Raw genomic sequence first — 12,952 nt, forward strand, 5'->3', positions numbered from 1 at the left:
AGAAGAATCTGATTGTGCTATTTCTGCAGGTTGAAATTCTTATGGGGCTCATAGAAATTAAAAAAAAAAAATGCTCTAGCAACTTCTCCCTGACATTCATTTTCCATCATGGCATAATAAAAGTGCTGTAGACACTTAGGGAATAAAATGCTGAATGGCCAATTGTTGTTTGATGTGTCATGTTAATAATAATTTGCTTATCTACTGATCATTGCCTTAAGTACTAAGAAGTCAAATTAAAGAATAATTTTCAATAATTTTATGTTGACTTGACCAATATTCACATACCAAGATGCACACTTAACCCTACCAACACAGAGCTTTGGGCTGGGAGGACAACTGATCTCAAAATTTCAAATGGGAAAATAATCTGGAACATTTCATTGATTTAAACTGGATCTCAATAAAGTCCCTTATACATTCACCAAAAGAAGAAACTGATTGGTGGTTCAAGCTAGTTGCATATTTGTTTTTCAGTATTAGTAGAAAGAAAATATTAATTATATTTTCATTATAGAATACTGTTACTTGAACAGTCATGATGAATAAACTTTGTTGAGAGTCAAATTTTTATTCACTTAATGGGAACTAATTCATCTATGGCACCTACATTATTTTTTCTGTTAAGTAAGGTAGTTGGACTAATGGTAATTGTATCTTTGACACAGTACGCTGTGCCAAGAGCATCCAAGTCTTTTCAGAGAATTTATTCAACTTAGTCATAATATGCATTCACAGGCTAAAATGTTTATAATTCAAAAACAAGGACTGGGAGAAGGCAATATACAACCACACGTGTGCAGAATGTCCCAAATGAACCATTAAGATGTTAACATATTCACATCATAACTACATCTTCCTTTTGTGAAATTAAAACATGGCAGCTAAACTTGGAAACTTCAGCTTTCCCTTCTTCCAGTTCCATTCTCCCCTGCCCCACCTCCCTAGAAGGAACCCTTCACATGAACTTAATGAGTATCATTCTTGTCAGATTTTATATTTACACATTCACTTGTATGAATTCATGAACAATGTATATTGTTCTGCCAGTAATCTTTTTTTGTTTTTCTTTGTAAAAACAAGACAAATGTAGAAAACCATGCAAACCAAGTGTATAGCTTCATCAGTTGCTGAAAGACGAACGCCCTTGTAAGCATAGCCCAGGTCAAGAAAGAACAGATCAATGGCCTCCCCTGAAGTCCTATCCACCTGCCCCATCCCATCCTCCCCCTGCAAAAAGCTTAATGTGCTTACTTTTATGGTAATTATTTTATTGCATTTCTTTATAGCTTTATCACTCAGTGCGCATCCCATGACACCATGACATTGCCCAGTATTTAAAATTTTGATGTGTTTTTTGAGCGATTTTATTTTATTTTCTATTTTTATTTATTATTATTATTACTATTTTATGAGAGAAAGAAAGAAAGAGAAAGAAAAAGGGGGAGAGAGAACAGGATTCTTGCTCTATTGCCCGGGCTGGAATGCAATCTAAAAATAGGTATTAAAAACCTCTTTTATGCCGATAATTGTGCTTAACAACGGAGACAGGAAGGAATAAGGGAAGAAAATAACAAACAAACAGCCAACCAATATTTCATTTAAGTCTGTGAAATGCTATGCAAATGCTGAAGAGTGATTTACTTCTAATTTTCCAATTATGTGGTCACTTTCAAAATAGGTGTAATGTGATACTGAGAAAAAATGTATGTTCTGTGGACCTGGGGTGGAGAATTCTATAAATATTCACTGAGTTTACTTATTCCAGGTCTAAGTTCAAATCATAGATGTCCCTATTAATTTTCTATGTCATTGATCCATCGAATATTAACAATGTGGTGTCAAAATCTCCCGCTATTATTGTGCGGGAGTCCAGGTCTCTTTATAAGTCATTAAGAACTTGTCTTATGTATCTGGGTGCTCCTGTATTGGGTACATATATATTTATAATCATTAACTCCTGTTGTTGCATTGATCCTTTTACCATTATGTAATGTCCTTCTTTGTTTCTTTTAGTCTTTGTTACTATTAAAGTCTATTTTGTGAGAGACGAAAGTTACAACTCCTGTTTCTTTTTCTTTTTTTTTGCTCTCCATTTAATTGGTGAATCTTCCTCCATCCCTTTGTTTTGAGTCTTTGTATGTCGTTGTTTGTGAAATAGATCTGGATACAGCGTACTGATGGGTTTTGACTTTTTATTCAATTTACCTGTCTGTGTCTTTAATTGGGGCATTTAATCCATTTAAATTTAGAACTAATATTAATATGTGTGAGTTCAATATTGTCATTTAATGCTAGCTGGCTATTTTGCCCATTAGTTGGTGTAGATTCTTCATTATAGAGATACTCTTTATGTTTTGGTAAGTTTTTGGGATGACTGCTACTGGTTGTTCCTTTCTGTTTGTAGTGCTTCTTTCAGAAGCGCTTGTAAAGCAAGCCTGGCGGTGATGAAATTGCTGAGTGCTTGCTTGTTCGCGAAAAATTTTCTTTTTCCTTCACTTATAAAGCTTAGTTTAGTGGGATATGAGATTCTGGGTTGAAAATTCTTTTCTTTGAGGATATTGAATATTGACCCCCACTCTCTTCTAGTTCGTAGGGTTTCTGGTGAGAGGTCTGCTGTGAGTCTGATAGGCTTCCTTTTATGGGTAACGTGACCTTTCTCTCTAGCTGCCCTTAGAATTTTCTCCTTTATTTCAACCCTAGTGAATCTAGCGATTATGTGTCTTGAAGTTGCTCTACTTGAGAAATATCTTTGTGGTGTTCTCTGGATTAGCTGGAGTTGAGTATTGTCCTGCCTTACTAGATTAGGAAAGTTTTTCTGAATAATATCCTGAAGAATATTTTCCAACTTGGATTCATTCTCTTCATGACATTCAGGTACACCTTTCAATTGTAAATTAGGTCTTTTCACATAGTCCCATATTTCTTGGAGACTTTGCTCATTCCTTTTTACTCTTTCTTCTCTAATCTTGTCTTCTCGTTTCATTTCATTTAGTTGGTCTTCAACCTCTGATAGCCTCTCTTCTGTTTGATCAATTCGACTGTTAAAACCTGTGCATACTTCACGGAGTTCTCGTATTGTATTCTTCAGTTCCATTAATTCACTTATATTCCTCTCTAAATTGTCTATTCTCGTTAGGATTTCATCAAACCTTTTTTCAAGGTTCTTAGTTTCTTTACATTGGGATAGAACATGTTCTTTTAGCTCACTAAAGTTCCTTATCCACTTTCTGAAGCCTAAATCTGTTAATGGAACGCACTCGTTCTCCATCAGGTCTTGTTCTCTTGTTGATGAGGAACTGTGATCACCTGTAGAAGGAGAGGCATTCTGATCTTGGGTATTCTCAGCCTTTTTATGCTGGTTTCTTCCCTTCATTGTGAGTTCATCCACCTGTCGTCTTTGTAATTGCCTACTTTCAAATTAGGTCTCTGAGTGGATGTCCAACTTTTTGATTCCCAGCGCCGAAATCTGAGCAACCCACTGCACCAGCCAAAACAGGGGCATCAAGATTCGTGGTGCTTTTCTGCCTGGGAATCTCCAGTCTGGCTTCCCTCTTGAGTCCCTTCTTCAATCAGGTAAATGGGCAAGTCTGCCTTCCCGGAGCTCCAAACATCAATCAGTCCCGTTTACTCTGCACCAAGAACTGCCACGCTGGGGTGCCAGCAAAACCGTGACACCGGCCACAAGAGTCACCCTGGCGACCCGTGGGGCTCCTCCACTGGGAATCTTCTGGTCCATGGGTAACAAAAATTCGTCTGAAAGTGTGGCATCCTCTCGTTCTGTGCGTTTTCTCTGGGAGCTACAATCCCGAGCTGCTAGTGATCAGCCATCTTGGATCTCTCTGAGTGATTTTAATCTGTAAGTTTCCTTTCTTTTTCTTGTCATTTACCTGTGGAATTTGACCTGTAGAGTTTCCCACAGTCTGAATGGTATTGATTGCATTCCTGTAGTATAATTGAGTATGTTTCTCTGTGCTCTGTATTTCCTGAAACTTGGCAGCTTGACCAGAGGCTTGATCCTATTCCAGTCTGATTCCTTTGACAAGCCTATAAATGATATTGTTTTCTTTCATCAGAAGGCGGCCATAGGTGGTTTTATCTTTTATCTTTCTTTTCTTTCTTCTTTTTGTTTGTTTGTTTTTAGAGACAGGGTCTCAGTCTGTCGCCCAGGCTGGAGTGCTCACTGTAACCTCGACCTCCTGGGCTCACGAGATCCTCCTGCTTCACCCTCCCAAGTATCTGGGACTACAGATCATCACACCAGCTAATTTTAAATTTTTTTGTAGAGACAGGGTCTCTCTGTGTTGCCCAGGCTGGTCTCTAACTCCTGGTCTCAAGTGATCTGTCTACCTTGGCCTCCCAAAGTGCCGAGATTACAGGTGTGTTGTGAGCCACTGTGCCAAGACCCTTTTTGTGATGGTAGCAGCTGTCGATGTTCAAGATGAGATCTATTAATTTATTGGGGTTTAAAATCTTTGATATCCTAATCTATTATTTCTTATTTATTAATTGACATATATTGGATGCTTTCTCACATTATATTTTAGAAACATTTTTCCCACAGTACCTAGTGCAAAGGCATCTAGGAAAGGCAGGATAAATGCTTGATTCTTTTCCTTTTATCAGTTTTCAAGGTAATGCATTGGTTTTCTGTTATCATCTCACAGCAAGCAATTAGTTTTTCCTTAAAATATCATGATAAACTTAAGCATACCTGATGGGTTTCAGTCAAGTGTAATTATTATCCTTTTGAAGCTCAGACAATCCCATTGAGCTTTGACCGGTGGCACCCACTGGGAGCTGACTCAAGTCCTTTTGACATGAACCTCAGTAACCTTCAATAGTTTCCTCACTAACTGATATCACAAGATGTTCCAGCCCTGTCTTGTACATTTCAAGCCCCAGGCTTGAAATCAGTCATTTTTTCTCAGAAGCCCTGGTTTCTTTTAGTGAGAAATAGTGTTTCAAGACCACAAACCAGATGCTTAGGAATGTTCACTGTTACTGAGTTGGCCATTCTTTCTAGGCCTCTTCAGTGGACAGAAATAGGAAACCTATGTGTATACATTTATGAACATCAGCTTTAAGATAAAACAACTGAGTTCATACTGACACTTCAAATTCAAATTCAGAACCACAAAATTTTTTCTTAATGTCTTCTGTATTGTATCTATATCTCCTTTCCACACAAAGTCCCAATTCTCAAGGACAAAGGGATTGATAGAATAAAAATCTCCAATCATTACTCATTTGCCTATCCTTCCTTGCACATAAAATAGTCTCAGAATATTGATTCTAATGCTACCATCATTAATCTTCTAATTCTTATGAGCAGTTAAAATTGGTTTTTCACCTATGCCTTTCCCACCACCCTTTTTAATCATTGTCCTACATTATTTGAGCACATAGCCACTACATATAATATCCATTCCCTTTTCACCCTCATTTAGTCTTAGCTGCATCAGCAACTGTATGATTAATGTTCACCACCAGCCCTTATATGAATGTCTCTCTAGTTGAGTTGTTGTCTAAAGTTCATTCCTCCAGAAGGGCTCGTAGGAACAAATATTCCTTGAATTCTTGCATGTTGATAACAGGCTGTCTGACCCCTTTATACTTGAAAGTCAATGCTTTTCTGTATATAAAACTCCTTGGCACACAATGTCTTTCCCTGAGCATCTTAAATATATTATTCAAAGACCTATTAATAATCTGATTTACCTTGTCCTTCCAAGTTATTTGCTGTTTATACTTTGAAGTTCAGAGGATTTTTTTCTATAAAATTTAGTCATCTAACTGAAGATAGTTTGGTGCCAACTGCTGTGTATTGATGTTCTCAGGTATGCAGTGTGCTCTCTCAGTGTTATTTCAAATATATATTTTCTAATTTTAGGGAAGGTTTTAGTGTTTTTCAGTTTTCTTGATTTTCTTTTCTTCCTCTGGGATTTCTATTATCCACATTTTGACCCTTCCTTGCCTGTCTTCACTATTTTGCCTATCTCTTGAATTTATTTTAATCTCTTTGTTTATTTTTTATCTTAAAATTGTTCCTCCTTTCTACCTTCTGTTTCACTGAAGACCTCATCTACTGTTTTCACTTGTTCTTGTGTTCATTCTAGTTTAGACTTCACTTCTTTATTCTTTGTTTCATGCTTTATTTTTTCCTGAGATCTTTTATTCCATATTTGAGTTTTTCTAATTCTTATTCTTGCTATTTTTTCATGTCTTATATCATTTTATTAGCGCCTCTTAGCTCATTTTAAAATAATATGTTTAGAAATAATATGTTATGTTTTAATCCTTTTTTGGCATGACTTTCTGGCATGCTTTTACTATCTGTAGGGATGTTATTCTGTTCCTTAATCTTTTTCTTCTTATAATAACTTTGTATGGGAGTTGACCTAGATACATTTCTGTTGCTCATTTTTATATGAAATTAGTTTTCAAAAACTCTTAGAAAGAGAGGTGGTTCAGGGTAGTTTTTCTAAGTGCACAGAGCTCCTTCTTCTGTTGTTTTGGGGTAGTGTTAAAAAAAATTGTGGCAGCTTGCTTTCTGAGATTTTTCTGTTTCCCTATTCACTTTCATCTGAACTTTCTCTATACCCAGCAGTTTCTCCTCAGTGTGGGCCTTGCCCTGGAAAGGAGCTCCGGTGGGACCGTTGTGGGTGCCAGATGACTCTAGCCCCTAATTCCTTCTAGTCTTGAGCTCCTTGCATTCATCAGCTATTGAGTGGGCAAAATCCTTCCCAGTCCAGCAGCTGTTCTTTAATTGGCCCGTCATGCTTGGTAGTCAACATCTGTCAGCTATCTGGGGAGTCTCCTGTTCTCAGTTTTGTCTACCATCCTTTGCTTCTTTCTTCTTTCTCCCTTACAGAAGTTGATAACCCATAGGTCTTGTGGTTGTGAAATGGCTTTTTCTCACCTAATTGCACGTTAGAGTTTATTGATATACCTATTGTAACTGCTTTCTGTGGGTTTGGGTTTTGCTATTCAGGTACTCTATTTTTTTTTTTTTTTTTTTTTTTTTTGAGACAGAGTTTTACTGTCATCCAGGCTGCAGTGCAGTGGTGCAACCTCGGCTCACTGCAACCTCTGCCTCTCGGGTTCAAGCAATTCTCCTGCCTCAGCCTCCCGAGTAGCTGAGATTACAGGCACCTGCCACAATGCCCAGCTAATATTTGTATTTTTAGTAGAGACAGGGTTTCACCATGTTGGTCAGGCTGGTCTTGAACAGCTGACTTCAGGTGATCTGCCTGCCTTGGCCTCCCAAAGTGCTGAGATTATAGGCATGAGCTACCGCATCTGGCCACTCCTTTTTTTTTTTTTTTTTTTTTTTTTTTTGTAGAGATTCAAAGAGATTCCAAAATTCTGCTGTCTCCACCATCATCTTTCCATACTCCACTCCTGTGAAGATTTAATTTGACATCAACGGTCTACTGTATGCATTGCTCAGCAAGTTTTGTTTTTCACACATGATTTTAAGATCTATACGTGTTAAGGCATATAGACCTAGGCCAAGCCTCTTAATTATGCTATACTTCTTTACCATATAAGTTCTATATTTTATTTATTTATTCCTCTATTGAACATTCACAATCTGTTATAAGCCTTACTTTGCATTTTTACATCTCTGAGTTAGAGAAGTAGAAGAAAAATATTCTTACCATGTGACAAAAGGAAAACAGTGAAGAACAGTCACAGTTATCATTAAGCCCTGTTTTAACTGGTTGTCTTTCTGTGTGATAGGCAACATTGGCAGATATAACGGTTTGTACTTCGAGTTAGATGTTCTCTTTTTAGGCAAAGTTGCATTGTCCAAAGGTGAAAGACCGACTAAAAATCCTATTTCCTAGATTATTCTCTCTTCTTAAGATACTAGCAAAATATAAAACAACCCAAAACAAGATTGCTGGTTTTTGAGGTACCATCTTAGCTTCTTCTGACTTCAAACAGGAAATGTCAGAGCCTGGTAAGATCAAGAGAGAGGCTGAAAGTCAGATTCTGGTGAAGTGGAAATTGGTATTTCACCAAGGGAAACAAAGTAGATATTTTGGTTTTCAGTGATGGGTTGCCTTTTCAATTGGAGCAATTTTAAAGGATTAAGAAGGCTGTTGGGGGTTTTCATTTTATTAATTCATGTTTTACCTCCAGCTGAAAATACAACACTTAGTTCAGGTTAAAGGACACCATGGGCAGTATTGTTCCCATTTTATGGATGAGAAAAGCAGTGCACAGAAACAGAATGGTTAAGTGAGTTGTGTGGGGTGGCAAGATAGACATTCTCCTAGCTAAGGATTTCTCCATGAAGACATAATAGGCCTGGCCCACAGCACCTACTGGGATCCAGTATTGCATTGCCTTCTGTCTGGTAGGCCAGGTGAAGGCAGGATAGAAGGGTATGAAATTAAGCACATAAATACACAACTATTTTTAAATTATTTTTCAGTTAAGTATTACTTTCACCTCCAAAGCTAAAAAAGTACAAAAAACAAAGCTTTAGCAGGGAAATCACGTAAGCACCATTCTTGAAAATAATCTCTCAGTAAATCACGTTGCCTTTCCCTGTGCTCTATAAGACAGTTTTTTTCTAATGTGCAAAGCATTTCCGACCTTCAGTTTCATCCACTGCTTTTGCCTCTGGCTCTCATTAGGAAACACCTTGGAAGAATCTCAGAATTGTTAATGGAAAAAATGATTAATGGAATCAGTCTCACTAGGCAGGGGTCAACAGAATCATATGCCCTGAGAGTCTTGCTATAACTTCACTTTCTTGGGTCACCTATGCAGAAATCTTATCTCTGTGGAATGTAATTTTTAAAAACTCATGTAGTCTTAAAAGGAAGAAGGCACTTCAAGCCTACTCTGTAGGTTCTGAAAGTCTGCATGCATCCTAGAATATGTACTTATAAAATTGTGCGGTCACTTGGTCTCACCATGTTTCAAGTTTCTCGTCAATCGCTAATGTGTAACAATACCTGCTATACTTGAGGTAGATAAGGCATCAAATAAAATGTCCTAAGCACATGTAAATGTATAGCACGAGTAACAAGGTCTTTTGGAGTAAAATATTTTAATCTCAGCTGAACCACTTGCTATGTTTGTGATCTTAAGCTCTCTAAGTTTCAGTGTTCTTGTCTATAGAATGAGGATAAAAATAACTACTCCCTCAAAAGATTCTTTTGAGAAAGGAAGTGATGGTAAACATGAAGGTAACTTACAAATTGGAATGTCCTACGTTTTATTTACACATACATCTGTACACACCCAATGTATGATAACTACTCAATTGGTCTTATTTTAACCCTTTTTTGCCTTTTGGAATAGCCACATTTTCTTTTTGTCTATGCTGTTCCAAGTCTCTTTGAATCTGTAGAAATTAAATGCTCTTGTATGTTCCTTGTCACAGGCAGAGTTTACCAGTGTAATTTTTACTTTAGCTAGGTTACTGTCAATATGCAAATGCCAAATTTTTCTTCAGGTGTATCAGTAACAATCAGATTACCTTCTGATCATGCTGACTGGAGATAGCTGGCTCTTTCTGGAGATTTTGTGTATTTCTGCTTTGTACCCTTCTGTGTTGATCTCAGAATTTAGCTCTCAGAGATGTCCCACATCAGCCATTGCTCCAGGGTCCTCTCAAGCTAACAATCACAGAAGACACTGGCAGAAACTGACTGTTCAAATGGTCCTCCTGCTCAGAGGGGGTAACCTGCAGCCATTAGCTTTGACTTGAGCTAAACAGAATTCTAAGAAACACACACACACACACACACACACACACACACACACACACACACACACAGCCTGCTTATCTTACCAGAAAGAAGATGAATTTTCTCTGCCTTTCAGCCAGTATTAGAAGTTTATCAAAGAACACCCTAATGTCCGTTTTTAAATTGCTCCGCTCTAGGCTAAGCTAGTTCTGCATTAACAGTACTTTAAACTTTTTTCCAAAGTACCTTCACCTAGTATTGAATGTCTCTTACAAAAGTCTCCAAACTTAGCAGACACTATCGTGAAAGGGACCAAACCCTACACCCACATTTTTCAGATGAGGAAATAGAAGTCCAGAAAGGGGATGCAATTTCTCCAAGGTGAGAAGCCAGTGGACTGGTGCTGAATGAAAATCAGGTCTCTGAGTATACTATGACATCAGAGCTTCTTGACCCTCTCCACAGTAGTACCCCTAAAAAGGAACCCAAGGGGAAAGGATTGTGTTTTTTCAAATACTTTTATTAAGCTACAATTCACATAGCATACAGTTCACTCATTTAAAGTGTACAGTTTAGTGGCTTTCAGTATAGTCCTAGAGTTGTGTGTTCATCACCGCAATCAATTTTAGAACATTTTCATTACACCAGAAAGAAACTACATGCCTTTTAGCATCTCCCAGACACCCACTCTTTCCAGCCCTAAGCAACCACTAATCTATTTTCTGTGTCTATGACTTTGCCTGTTTTGGGCATTTCATATACATGGAATCATACAATATATGGTCTTGTGTGACTGATTTATTTCCCTTAGCATAGTGTTTTAGAGATTCACTATGTTGTAGCATGTATCATAACTTTATTACTTTTCATGGCTGAATAATATTCCATTGTATGGGCATACCACATTTGTTTATTTATTAGTTGATGGACATTTGAGCAGTTTACATTTCTTGGCTATGATGCAAAATGCCGCTATAAATATTTGTGTACACGTTTCTGTGTGAACATATGTTTTTGGTTCTCTTGGATATATAGATATAATATGGTAGAATTATATATATATATATATATGGTAGAATTGCTGGATCACATAGTAACTCTGTGTTAAACAATTTGAGGAGATGGTAGACTGGTTACAAACGGGCTCCACCAGTTTACATTCCCATCAGCATTGTACAAGCTTTCTAATTTCTCCACATCCTAACCAACACATATCATTCTCTCTCTTTTTTTATTCTCTCTTTTATAGTGAGAATATTAAGAATATAGCACATTATAGTGGATAAGAAGTTGTATCTGATTTTGGCTTTGAATTGCATTTCCTTGATAGCTAATGATGTTGAGTATCTTTTCATGTGCTTTTGGGTATTTGCATATCTTCTTTGGAAAACCATCTATTCAGATCCTTTGCATATATTTTAATTGGACTATTTGTCTTTGTATTATTGAGTTGTAATAGTCCTTTATGTAGTCTAGTACTGTGATAGGTCATTTGATATATGATTGGCAAAAATTTTCTCTCATTCTATGGGTTGTCTTTTTACTTTCTTGATGGTGTTCTATAAAGCACAAAACTTATTTTTATTTTAATGAAGTCAAGTTTGTATGTATTTTTCTTTCTTTTTCTTGTGCTTTTGATGTCATATCTAAGAAAACATTGCCTAACCCAAGGTCACTAAGATTTATGTCAATGTTTTGTTGTAGGAATTTTATGGTTTTTGCTCTTACATGTAGGTCTTTGATCCATTTTGAGTTAATTTTTGTAGATGGTGTGAAGTAGGTGTCCAAATTCATTCTCTTGCCTGTGGCTATCCAGTTGTCCCAGCATCATTTCTTAAATTCCTTCAATGAAATGGTCTTTGCACTCTTGCTGAAAATCATTTGACTAAACATTAGGGTTTGTTTCTGAACTATTTATTCTATTTCATTGATCTATATGTCTATCTTTATGTTAATACTGTGCTGTCTTGATTATGGTAGCTTTCTAGCTTTGAAATTGTGAAATGTCAATCCTCCAACTTTGTTCTTCTCTTTCAATATTGTTTTGTTATTCTGAGTCAATTGACTTTTACTATGAATGTTAGGATCTGCTGCTCAGTTTCTGCAAAGAAGTTAGCTAGGATTTTGGTAGAGATTGCATCAAATCTGTGGATCAGTTGGTAAGAACTGCCCTCTTAACAATATTAAGTCTGCCAATTCATGATTATGGAATGTCTTTCCATTTATTTAGGTCTTTTTTAACTTAACAATGTAGTTTTCAGAGTATATATTTTGTACTTTTTTGGTTAAATTTGTTCCTAAGAATTTAGTTCTTTTTGATGCTATTGTAAATGGAATTGTTTTCCTTAATTTCATTTTTGATTTGCTCACTTCTGCTATATAGAAATACAGTTGGTTTTGCATATTGATCTTGTATACTGCAACCTTACTGAACTTATTTATTGGTTCTAATAATTTTTAATAGATTCCTTAGGATTTTCTCCACAGAAGATCACATCAACTACAAGGTAGTTTTACTTCTTTACTTTCCAATCTGAATGCTTTTTATTTTTTTCTTGCCTAATTCTCCTGGGTAGAACTTACAATGTTGAATAAAAGTAGTGAATGCAGATGTTCTTATCTTTTCCTGACACTCAGGGGAAATTATTCAATCTTTCACCACTAAACATCATGTTAGTTGTCAGGTTTTTTGTAGATAACCTTTATTAAGTTAAGGAAGTTCCCTTCTATTCCTAGCTTTTTGTTTTTGCTTTTAGGGTTCTTTTTTTATCATGAAGCAATGTTATTTTTTGTCAAATATCTTCACCCTATATTGGATGATCATATGGTGTTTGTTTTTTATGCTATCAATATAGGAATAATACATTAACTGATTTCTAAATGTTAAACCAATTTTGCATCCCTGGGATAAATCCCATCTGATCATGGTGTATAATTTCTGTATTGCTGGATTTTATTTGCTAGTATTTTGTTGAGAATCTTTATGGTTCTATTCATGAGAGATTTGGGTCTGTATTTTTTTGGAAGAGAGTGTCTGGTTTTAGTATCAGGATAATATTAACCTCATAAATAAGAAATGAACACTCTGCTTCCATTTTTTGGAAGAGTTCTTGATAAATTGTTAATAATTCTTTAAATGTTTGGTAGGTTCACCAGTGAATCCTATCTGGTGAAGCTATCTGGTCCTAGGCTTTTCTTTGTGGGCAGTTTTAAATTACTAATTCAATCTCTGTATTTGT

General features: G+C 36.4%; 1 protein-coding gene across 3 annotated transcripts in view; it reads left to right on the forward strand.

The window, feature by feature from the left end:
- Positions 1-12,952, forward strand: part of AOAH (acyloxyacyl hydrolase) — a 196,896-nt gene that overhangs the window by 30,204 nt on the left and 153,740 nt on the right. The gene's annotated exons all lie outside the window — the stretch shown is intronic.

The sequence above is a fragment of the Aotus nancymaae genome, unplaced genomic scaffold (genome assembly GCF_030222135.1).
Source record: "Aotus nancymaae isolate 86718 unplaced genomic scaffold, 86718_ANA_hifiasm-v0.15.2.pri h1tg000025l, whole genome shotgun sequence".
In the NCBI taxonomy this organism is placed as follows: domain Eukaryota; kingdom Metazoa; phylum Chordata; class Mammalia; order Primates; family Aotidae; genus Aotus; species Aotus nancymaae.